Source organism: Stomoxys calcitrans, chromosome 2 (genome assembly GCF_963082655.1).
Source record: "Stomoxys calcitrans chromosome 2, idStoCalc2.1, whole genome shotgun sequence".
NCBI classification, from domain to species: domain Eukaryota; kingdom Metazoa; phylum Arthropoda; class Insecta; order Diptera; family Muscidae; genus Stomoxys; species Stomoxys calcitrans.
Window position 1 is genome coordinate 146,257,953 of NC_081553.1, and position 12,697 is coordinate 146,270,649.

The 12,697-nt window shown below is 38.0% G+C and overlaps 1 long non-coding RNA gene across 1 annotated transcript; it reads left to right on the forward strand.

Annotated features, from left to right (window-relative positions):
- The first annotated feature begins 11,535 nt into the window (after window positions 1-11,535).
- On the forward strand, window positions 11,536-12,064 carry LOC106091385 (uncharacterized). Its single transcript, XR_001221993.1, has 2 exons — window positions 11,536-11,766; window positions 11,834-12,064. It is a non-coding gene; the product is annotated as an uncharacterized LOC106091385 (long non-coding RNA).
- The last annotated feature ends 633 nt before the right edge of the window (window positions 12,065-12,697 follow it).

Below are 12,697 nucleotides of genomic sequence, written 5' to 3' on the forward strand. Positions count from 1 at the left end.
ACAAATTCAGCAATCGGCACAACAGAAAACAGCTGGTACGTTTTGACAGTTTTGATAGTGTTGTATTTTACGTTTGAGGCCGAGCTTACATTGTAAAAGAAAGTCAGAGTTTGGATTTAAATAACTAGCAATAGAAATTCACCACTGCTACCACAGCATTAGATTAAATATACAACCCTAAAAGTATACTACAGAAAATTATAAAAACCGACTATAGCTTTGGTAACATCTTATCAACAAGAAAGTAGTAACCACCAAATTATTGGTCATTAAGGAATGTCAGAAAATCAGAAAACTTTGTTACAGACAACCCAACAAACAAAAAGAAAACTCCAGGAAACATCGCCAGAATATCAAAATATGTCGAAGAAACCCGTTGGCAATATGGAAGTGAGCGACTTAGTCGAGCTGATGAAATGCACAATGAGCGAATTGCTTGAAGACAAACTGCAAAATCTACCAACAAAACAAGATATTGAGGAGGTCAAGGCGGGCATATCATGGGCAACATCAGAGATTTCAGATCTCAAGGCGGAAAATGCAAAATTGAAAATGGAATTAGAGCTTCTGAAAAATAAAATTGAGAATAACGACCGTAGCATAAGATGGTTAGAGAATCAGGTCAGCAATACAAAACTTGTTTTTAAGGGAATTGTGAACGAAAAACCCGCAATAAACCCGGTTGTTAAGCTGTGCACTGAAAAACTGCAAATAACACCAGCCATAAAATCAGCTAAAACTATATTTGAACGAGGAAATGTGCAAACGGTGGTAGTAGAATTCGATAATGAAACTGTTGCATCAGAAGTACTTCAAAAAACAAGATTTTTATCCGGAACTTCAATCTATGTAGATCGAGATCTATGTCCAAGAAGACAGCGAAACAAGGTTGCAATGCTTTTAGTACGGAAGGATATTCTCCAGGAATCTAAAAAACATAAAATAATAGTAAGGGATGATAAAATGAAAATAAAAGATTATTGGTTCACATGGAACAACAACAACATTTTAACGTGTGGAAAAAGGAATGCTGAAATAGTTCTCAAAGAACTCTATGGCGAAGAATTATCCAGAACCAACTTTGACACAATTTTTGATGAGATTCAGTCAAAAAACTACTAAGATTAAATTCTAATCAGATTAGCCAAACTGTCGAGCAGAAAAATTGTAATTTAGAGCTAAAAATAATATCTTACAATATAAATGGTTTGGCAAACAAATATATGTTCCCAATATTCTTCACTTTTTTAAATGATTTTGATATAATTATTCTATTGGAAACACATCTCACAATCGAAAACACTAAACAAGCAGAGAAATATTTTCCAAATCACGATATTGATTGGGTATATGCAACAAGGGCAAGTAGATATGGAAGAGCAATTGGTGGGGTAATGATAGCTATCAAACGGTCAATCAAGGGAAACTATCTACAATATGAATTCGTTATGTTTTCTGGAATAAAAGCATTATATTTAAAGCTAGGCCAACTTAAATTCTGGATGCTACCATTGTATTTACGCAGTGTAAATTGGACCAACGATTTTACTGCAGTGAAACGAATAATTGAAGAAGACCCATGCAAAGATGTGATAATGATAGGTGATATGAATATCCGCATTGGAAGCAGTCAACAAGAAATAGTTTCGCTATTTAGAGAATCTTTCTCTGCAGGCATGAAGATAAGAAAATCGATGGATAAGGAAAATAATAGCAAAGGGCGCACATATCTGGAGTTCTGCAATGACAACAACTTAGTAATACTAAATGGCCAGACAAAAGGAGATGAAGATGGCAACTTTACTTTTGTGAGTACGGTTGGCGAGTCGGTTAATGACATATGTGCTATGTCTTCCAGTTTACTACAATATGTGGACAATTTTGCTGTCGAAGAAAACATTTGGTCTGACCATCTCCCCATTTCTTTGAAAATGAAATTTAATATAAACGGAACTGTTACAAACAGACTAAAGCTCTTACCAAAACTCTCTTGGAAAGACAACGACAAAAACAACTACCAAACAATGCTGAACATAAATCTTCAAAATGTCTTGAATACCCACGAAGTTCACAACCTTAAGGATCTGACAGACATCATAGTAAAATCATCTGTAACCACAGATAATCATAGCTACAAGCCAAAGGAGAAGTGGTATACTGAAAGATGTCATTGGGCGAGGAAAAAAGTCTTTAAAAGCTTGAGGAAATTTAAGAAAAGTAGCAATGAATGTAATAAACAACAATACCTGCAAGCACAACGTATATATAAAATGATATGCGTAACGAGCAAAAAGGCTTATTACAGCATGATTAGCGAACAAATCAACAATATTAAAAACAGTAAAGAATGGTGGAAATTAGTACGGGAGATTAATAATAACCACTTTCATATAGGCCCGAATATATCTGCGTCATCTTTTAGAGACTACTTCATGAAGCTACTCAATACAGATCAGACAACGTCGAATATTCTGTACGCTCCCTCATTTATCACAGTTCATTTATTAGACAAGGAAATAACGGTCGAAGAAGTAAGGAGAATGTTACAAAAGGTTAAACTAAACAAAGCTCCAGGAGAGGACAGGATTCCTTATGAATTTTTTGTTAATGCTACAGACGAGTTTATTTCGGAACTAGTACAGGTGTACAACACAATGTATACTAATGGAATAGTGGATGAGTCTTTTATCAAAACGGTAATTTTCCCAATTCACAAAAAGGGCAATGTAAATGAGACGAAAAATTATCGTGGAATATCATTCATGAACTCTGTAGCAAAAATATTCATGGGAGTTCTTAACGAAAGGCTGCAATTGTGGATAGAGGAAAGAAATATTTTAGTCGAATATCAGGCAGGCTTCCGAAAAAAGTACTCAACTACAGATAACATATACAACCTAGCGTCAATAGTTCACATTAAGCTGGCAAAAAAAGAAAAAGTATACGCATTTTTTGTGGACTTCAAAGCCGCATTTGACAAGATATCCCGAAGCCTACTTATCTACAAATTGCACGAAATGGGCATATCAAATAAATTTGTTACAATAATAGAAAATATCTATCAAAACACCCAATCAGCTATATGGACAGGAGAAGAATTATCGGATTATTTTCATACCATCTCGGGAGTAAAACAAGGCTGCCTTTTATCTCCACTGCTGTTTGCACTTTACGTCAACGACCTACATGATAGTCTGGGAGGAGGCTTGAATATAGAATGGCTGAACATAAGAGTATTACTATATGCGGACGACATTGTAATTCTGGCCGACGACAAGACGGTACTACAAAACATGATATCCAACTTAGAATACTATTGCGCAAAATGGAATCTGGAGGTCAACATGGACAAATCCAAAATAATTATTTTTCGAAACGGCGGACGATTATCTGACCACGAAAAATGGTATTTTCACGGAGAAGCGATAGAAATTGTTTCTGAGTATAATTATCTTGGTGTTATAATTACACCGCAAATGAAATTCCAAAAGCATGTTAAAAGTCGTAATGCTCAAGCAAAAAGTGCAATAAACATGACTTGGAAAGCATTTCTTCAAAAGAAAGATATTTCCTTGAGCCAAAAATGGAATTTATATCTGGCGGTTAGCAGATCCATACAGTCCTACTCCGCACAAGTCTGGGGATTTGGAAATTTTGAAGAAGTAGATAAGCTACAGCGTTTTTTTCTGAAACGAGTTCTGAAGCTACCCGAAAACACCCCAAATTATGCTATCGCTCTTGAAACCTGCATAGAAAATAGTCATATATATACGCTACAACTGCATATGAAATACGTGGGCAGAACTATGTTTAAATATAATCGAGATCGACTACCGCATCAGCTATCTAAAATTCTACTGAACAAACAACTGTTCTGGGTTAAAGAATTAAATGAGTTTGACATCCACGTAATCGATGCAAGCATCAATGAAACTACCTGGAATGGAATAATAACATCGCTCACTAACCATCTAAATGCGTGCAGTCGTACAAAATATGAACAGAAGGCAACACAAAGCAACGAAAGAATTTATAAACACCTAGACTACACTAGGGGTTCTGAATATATATCCGATCGCTACACTGAAGATGATATAACTTGGATACTAAAGGCAAGATGCGATTTGATATACCTCAATGGAAGCCAATACACTGCCAATTCTAATGAAATTACCGAATGCACATTATGTAATATGCGAGCAAAAGAAAACATTCAGCATTTCTTAGGAATATGCCCAATACTGCGAGGATACCGGATGCAATTTTTTGGCAAAATTAGTTTAACTGACAGAGAAATCATAGATATTCTAGATGGCAGAGGAGCCTTGGATTGGATAAACTTAGTGAAATATTTAAAAAATGCACTGAAGTATAGAAAATTAATAATCACTGAATTCACATGAAATTTAAACATAATGTTCTCTTTACCAAATCTCAAATGTTTGTATTAAATTTACCGGCTGACGACACTAAGTCAAAGCCGTATATCTTATTTCATAATCTAATATTCGAAGTACGATTTATTTTTTTTAAAATGAAATGAATAAAGATACTCCTACTACTACTACTTATAGTTTTTAGAGACAATACCCCAAACCGGACATATTTGCTGACTTTTACAATAAGGAGTTTAAATGAGAGTAGAAAATAAATTTTGATATCCAATTTTGAGGCCAATGTCAACATGGGTTCAAATAAATTAAATTTAGATATATGAGAATAGAGCAAGTTGCTGATATATTTTCCGGGCTTAGTGTTTGGGGGACCACTCCAATCCCCAAAACACACCTAAATCGAAGATATTTACCGACCATGTCAATGTGGAGCTTAAATGAAAGGTATTGGGGGGTACATCAAGAATTGATGCCCACTTTCGCGACCAATTTTCTGGGGGTATGCCCTTTCCCAAAATACCCCAAAAACAGCAATTTTTTACTGACCATCGCAATATGGGGCTCAAATAAAGGTATTTGGGAGTATAATACGAATTTGATATCCAAATGTAGGACCATGTATTTAGGGCATCACTCCTTCCCCAAAACACCCCCAAAGGGTAAACTTAAATTCATAGACCAATAAAGGTCATATGGGATTCAGATAAAGACACTTATATTGGTAAATTGTTATTCAAGTTTGCATGGTATTTCACTAAAAGCTCTTTAATTGTCGAAAATAAATATTCCAAGGCCACTTTTGATCCATATAAAGTAAAAGAAGGCGCTGCGGAGCGGGCCCGGGTCAGCTAGTAAAAAATAAAATGTCGTGCACTCAACTACACCTAGAGAAATAAATTAATACATTATTTAGCACTCACCTACAAATACATTGGTTGTAGTTTTGAATTCGACGAATTAAAAGAAAAAACAAAAAAAATCTTCTTTAATAATATATTTAAACATCGTTTAACTCAATCCATCTTTTAAAAATCCATCTCCGTCTTCGAAATCACGGTAGCGGGCAACGCGGTTGAAAGCTAGCCGCTTGAAATTTTGCAAAGATATTTAATATTGATGTAGGTCGTTGGCGATTGCAAATAGTTCGGTTCAGATTTAGATATAGCTCCCATATAAACCGATCTCACGATTTGATTTCTTAAGCCCTTATTTTCAAAAATTCCAGATCTCGGGTGGGGCAATATAAAATTTAATTTGTTTATAATAACTCAAAAGCAGAAACTTGGTATGCTTATTAAGGTTGGGATACCTAGACGGCCACGCCAGGTCCCCCACTCCCAAATATAACCCCGTACCAGACGCCCCTCCCAAAAACATCCCTCAAAGAAAACAAATTACAACTATAGACCACTAGAGACTATTCTAGATATCCGACCCAGAGACATACAGATTAAGTGGGGGGCAGTCACCGTGGCTATGAGACTTAAAGCGATGGGAGAATGGATTGAGGATAGGAGCAGTTCATAAAATAGCGGTCCTACATGCGGAACGCGTGAGGTGTTGTGGCGCTAACGTGAGGACGTAAAGGAAGAACATCTTTACGGACAGTAAACAGGCAATAACAACCTGGACGGTAAGATCAAGAACAGTCTTAGAATGTTAGATGGAGATTATCGCCTTCTCTGAGGATGGCACGATCGGTAACTGTAACTGGGAATGAGAAACCAAACGATTTGGCAATGAAGGCCGGAGAACAGCAGTCAATAAGCTTGGTTAACCCGAAGCCTTTCGGATCGACACACTCCGAGTTAAGGGCGATGAATGCGCATGTAACCCTGTGGAACAGCGATACGGTCGCTAGGACGGCGAGAATCCTATGGGGATATCCAGATCGTGAGAAGACGAGACTATTACTGAAAGGATGCAAGAATGAGGTCAGAAAAGCTTTCGGCATGGAAAACAATCAAGGATTTAATAAGTAGCATTGAATTCTTAACTTAAATTTTGTTTTTCCAGGTTAAATAACCTTGTGTCCCCATCACTGATTTATAGTGTTTTCCTTTTTATAAAATTTAGCAATCGTGAGCCATATATTCGGATTCGTATGCTACAACTCTAATTTAATTTTGATATCTTTTTGGATATGCACAATCTATTTTAAAATTTAGAGGTATATATGTTTAAGCATGCTAATGGTGAAATACATATAAATAAAAAGTAAAACGTTGAAATACCGAATGACGATTTTATTTATTAGTGATGGAACGTATTATTGGGCGTAGCAAAATTTGTATTTGCCACAATGTCTTGCATGCATTTATCACAAAAAACAAACAAACATGTAACAAAAATCCAACATTTTCATAAAATAAGTTTACTGGTCAAAAATTTCCCTTATGGAAGGCTAATTAATTGTTTTCGTGTAGACAGAAACTAAAAAAAATTGATTAAGTTGTTGGATGTCATAACAGATATTAAAATTTTAGACAAATCGGATAAGAATTGCTCCTTTTAAAGGCCCAAGAAGTAAAATCGAGAGACCGATTTATATGGGAGATATATCTAAACATGGATCGTTTTGGACAATTTACAATCTCCGATGACATCGATAAGAAGTATCTGTATAAAGTTTCAATCTAATTGCTTTTTTTAGATTATCGTATCAATTGTGATTTCCGCAGACGAACTGGTAGCGGAAAGAACATGTCTAGATCGACTAAAAATGTCATGACGATCAAGAATATATACTTTATGGGGGGAATTGAGCTTAAAACGTTTATACGGATTTGTACTGTAGTTTTAGGATAGGATAGCAAATCATGGATATTTGTGTGTAGTATGTATAACAAGAGATAAGAAATGTCAGTGATAAAACCTTAGATCATAAATGAGCGGGGACACAAATGTAAAAAAAAAACATTGTGATATATTGTTTGTATTTTGGTGATCTTCGTTATCCTTGCTAGTTCATGTATTTCGTCACCATGTGTGTGGAAATACGCTAAATGTGTTTTGTATTTGTGGTCGTTAGTTATTATGCATTGTATAGATTATAGGATTTTAAGTATGTATTAGGTTAGGTTTAAATGGCAGTCTGGCATCAGACTTACTTAGATGTTTTCGATCATTGTGCTACGACAGGAACGGAAGAAGCAAGATGCCTTCTAGTTCCTACCGTTGAACCATTCAGATTGCTTTAAAAACCCAAATAACTTGCGAATGTTCACATTCGCTATATCAGACAGGTTCTCAAAGAAATGAAAACTAAAAATGGAACTTCTTCTGACTGCTAGTGCAGGACACACACACAGAAGGTGTTCTAAAGTCTGTTCTTCTTCGACGTCCTCACAGCTTCTGCAAAAGTCGTTGCTGGCATCCTTCGGTCCGTCAACATGTTTTCCGATTACACAATGACCTGTCATGACGGACACAATGACTAAGACGTCTGTTATATCCAATGACAGCAAAGCAGTAGACTTCTTCAAGTCTAGATTAGGCAAAAAAGTTTTGGAATGCTCAAAGCCTCCTCTTTGTGACCATCTATCATTCGTTGCCCTTCGGGCCTGGTCCTGAAAACTTAGATTACATGTCGCTAGAGGCATACTCACAAATTCCGGTATCTCTGGAATGTGTAGGGTAGTTCCTAGTCTCGCAAGCTCGCCCGCTTTACAATTTCTGGGATATCTCTGTGGCTCGGCACCCAGAACAGGTGAATTTTGAACTGTTCAGCCATCTCGTTGAGAGATCTGCGACAGTCTAGGATGGTTTTTGTGTTCAGATATACGTTCTTCAGGGATTTAATTGTTTCTGGCTGTCTGAGAAGATATTTATACCAATCGTCATAATGACATTATATCTTAGCCATTCCACCACTTCCTAATTTCAAGGATCTTCGCTTGATACACCCTGCAGTGGTCGATACACCATTTCGATATGACCAAAGCTCACCTGGTCATGTAGTTGGGAACCATCCGTATAGAAGTCTATGTAACTTCTATTACTAGGAATATCGTAGTTCTAATCGGTTCTATCAGGAATTGTTTAGAGTACTTTTTATCGTCGCTGCAATTTGGGTAGCCACGATGTCCAGAGGCCTTAGATGTAGCAATAAATTCAGTGCATCAGATGGTATCGTCCTCAGTGCGGCTGGGAAGCACAAATAAGCCATCTTTTGGATCCGGCTACGAATTGAGTAGTAGGTGGACTTTTGAAGCACCGTCCACCAGACCACAACACCATATAGCATTATTGGTCTGACAACTGCAGTATATACCCAATGCATGACACACGGTCTTAACCCCCAACTTTTGCCAATGGCTCTCCTCCAGGTGTATAGGGCAACAGTTGCCTTTCTTGCCATTTCCGAAATGTTGGATTTGAAGTTCAATTTCCTGTCTAGCAAAACACCCAGGTATTTTGCGCTTTCTGTAAATTGAGCATTCTCTCCTCCCACGGAGACAGGTTCCACTGTAGGCAACTTGTATCTCCTGCTGAAAAGAACTTCATCTGTCTTGCACGGATTTATACCTTGACCACTTTTCTTTGCACGCAGATCTTCCTGAAGTATATCTCTTAGTGCTGGGAAACTTTCCCATAACCGCAATTGCCACGCCACTTTTACACCTTTTTCTTCTAGAGACAATAATATATTGTTAATGGCTGTATTCCAAACCAGAGGAAACAGTACACCTCTTTGAAGTGTTCCTCTTCTGACCCATATTTTTAGATCCACAGAGCCCAAGGCTGCCGTAATGCATATTTTAGTAAGTAAGTTATTTATCAACTTTCTTACAGTAGAGTTGATGCCTAGAAACTCCAACTCCTTCATGATTGACGTCGGTTTTACATTATTTCTTGACAGCGGGAGAACCCTCTATGTAGCCGACCAAGTCATGGAGGACTGTTTCAGTGTATTTGCCTTTACTATATGCATGCTGCTGCAGCGACAGGCGGTCTTCCGGGATCTTTGCCTAAGATAAGATAGGACGAAAATCTTTCGCCTTCGCGTGGGAAGGTTTTCCTGCTTTCGGAATGAAAATGACCTTCGTGTCCCTCCATCCTACAGGTATATATGACATTCTGATATAAGCAGATTATATCTCCCTAAATCAAGGAACTAGTCTATCAGACACAGCTTGTAATTCAACCGGTGCTACATCATCAGGGCCTGGCGACTTAAAGGAATCGAAACTTCTTATCGCCCAAAGGATTTTCGGCTCAGACACAATTTCCCTAATAGCCTTCGACGAATGCGTACCAGTGACAAAGAGTAGTTCTAGTGTTTCCTCCCTAGACATTGTCCATACATTCTCTGACTTCTGAATATACCCCACCGTAATAGGTTTCGAGGACAGAATCTTCCTTAGCCTAGTGGCCTCAGATGTATCCTCCACGGAGCTGCAGAATTCTACCCAGGATTTGTTCAGAGACTTTCGCAGCTCGCCCTTATATTTCCTGAGCTCAGCCTTATACATGTCTCAATCGTGTGGTGCTCTTGTGGATTTTGCTCTGTTGAAAAGTTTTCTGCATTCCTTCCTTAGATCAACCAGCTCTGCGGTCCACAATGGCGGTCGCTGTTTGCCTCTTGGCTTGGCACTAGGGCATGCTGACACTAGCGGGTCATTTAGCGCCTTCATAATCCGCTTGACCACTATATCTATATCTTCCGTAGTTTCTACATCTTTTGCAGGTCTAGAAGGGATAGACGTGCAGAATTTGTGCCGAAATTTATCCCAATCCGACTTTCTTCTGTTTAGCCGAGGGACCACTACTGCAGTATTTTCTCCAAGGCTAAAACTACTATAACGATGACCAGAATAGTTGTGGTCATCCAACACTTCCCAGTCGCATATACTTCCACTAATATCTTCCCATACAAAGGTGATATCTAGTACCTCCTGCCTGTTACTGGTAATAAAGGTCGGTTTATCCCCTTTATTACAAATCGCCAAACTGCAACTTATAATATATTCAATAATCAGCTCACCTCTATCGTTGACATCCGAACTTCCCCATTTCTGGTGATGTGCATTAGCAACACTTCCTACAATGAGGCTTTTCTTCCCTAAAGAACCGTCTTCAACCAGCGACTTAAGGTTTCAAGGCGGCATCTCTGAATCGTGTGCCATATATAGATTAGCCAGCCAGTACTGAGACTTATTTATTTCAAGGCTGGCTACTACAGAATATTCAGTGCTTAGCGACGGAAGAAGAAAAACATTTAGACCATTCTTTGCAAGAATACAGGATCTATGTCCCCCATTCACAGTACCCTTGAGAAGTTTAAATCCCGGAATTCTTGGCTCACGAACCCCACACCCATGGTTCGTGGATAAGAACCATGTCTAATCCCCCCGCCACCAGGAGGACCTATAGTGCCGCCAAAGCGGCCTTACAATGGTGAAGATTTATCTGTAGAAACCGGACCATAGTCAGGATTCAGAACTTCCACCATGGTACGTTAGCCTCGGCTTCTGATTCCACCAGGAGTTCATCCTCACAAGATTCGTTAGAACATGTCATGATGAGCTTCCGTACGCATCCAGGGGCAGGTGAGAAAGCTGTGGAACCACTCTTCCCCAGGACACTGGACACTTGCGGTGTGGACGATTTTTCCTTAGATGCGACACTAACTGCTGCTGTCGAAGTACTTTCTGAGTTCCGTGCTTGCCCGCCGGGGCACACTTTGAGCCCAGTCCAACTTTGTGACCTTGTCGGGTCCCGTTTCGATGCCATCCCCTCCTGTCTCGATTGTGGCAGGGGGATTTTCAGTTTCCTGCAATCCTCCAGACTTAAGTGATGTGGTTGACAGTTCCTCAGGCAAGCGTTCAGCAACAACTGCTGAGTAGCCTCCTGATTCCCCAACCCCACCGCTTCCATAGACCTTCAGTTTCAACTTGTTGAATCCGTAGGATACAACCCCTTCAGGCTTGTTGAGGTCTGTGTTCAAAGAAATGTGCGTGGGCAAATTAGCATAGGCTCGCAGATCAATATTTCGAGGTACTACAAACGAATCTACTGTATAAGTAACTTCCTCCACGAGGAAATCGACAAAAACACCCGTATTGCTATTGTGGCATGAAAAATAAAAAGGCCAAATGTCAAAAATAACACAAAAATTTTAAACCGTGCCTTGTTCGGGTTTATCAATGAGGAAAATATATAATAAATTAAATTTACAGAAATTTTCTTTGTCTTAATAATTCCAGCAAAATTCGCAAAGGCATTTTAAAGACATTCGTGAAATAAGTTGACCGGGAACCTATAGCGGCTCGTCGTCAATGTATTGCTGAACAAGGAGGGCGATTGAGAAAAATATAATCGGGATTCATTCAGGATCGGATTGCTATTTTTTTCAAATTTGCAAATAGCGGTACTTTGGCGATAGTATATCGATAGGTTTGGAAGCATCGTTGGTACAATCGCAATTTTTTTTCCAGCTCTAGCGCTGTTCACAAATCCACCAATATGATAGCAAAGATCCATAACTTTGAAAGAAGAAAGTTGCGGTTGATTGTTATTTTGAGGAGCTAGACTGTTTTTACTATATACACTATATCGGAGCTATTAAAAATCGCTGTAAAACAAAACAATTTTTTTTTGATATTCTTTTTATTGAATTTTTCATATATGAAAATAACAAAGAGTTTACAAATCTCAATTTAATTTAATTCTACAGAGTTTTACTTATTTAAATCACCTCTTTGTGTTTGCATTTACTTAGAATAATTTTGATTTTTCAGTTATTCATTATAATATTATATTTTTAACATTTTCTGTAGCAAATTTTATGCAAGACTCAATGTGTTTGTTCTTCTGAGGCGCATATGTCATTCAAAGCTCAGAAGATCTCGAGCAAGGGAGCTGGGGAGATACCTCAACTTATTTATGTAGCATTGAGTGTAAATGGTGATTTCCTTCTTTACCTGTTTGACGTTTAAATCTTTATGTATATTGGAGTTCCTGACATACCATTGGGCTCCGACGATACTTCATTGTAGTTTGTTGATATTTGTGGCACAAGCCATACCCTAGAGCTGTATGCCATAAGTGCATATTGGTTTAAAGATACATTTATATAGCAAAACTTTGTATTCAAGTTGAAAATTTGGGTGGTGACAAATGAGCCAATGCAGTTCGATTGTTTTAAGTTTTATTTAGATATACTTTGCATTTCTATGATCAGTCCAAGGTAGGCGTCTATCTAAATGCATTCCCAGATACCTTACTTTATCTTTTTGGGGTATAGTAGAGTTGAATATTAATATTGGAGGCAAGATTCTCTATTGAGAGTAAAAGTTACA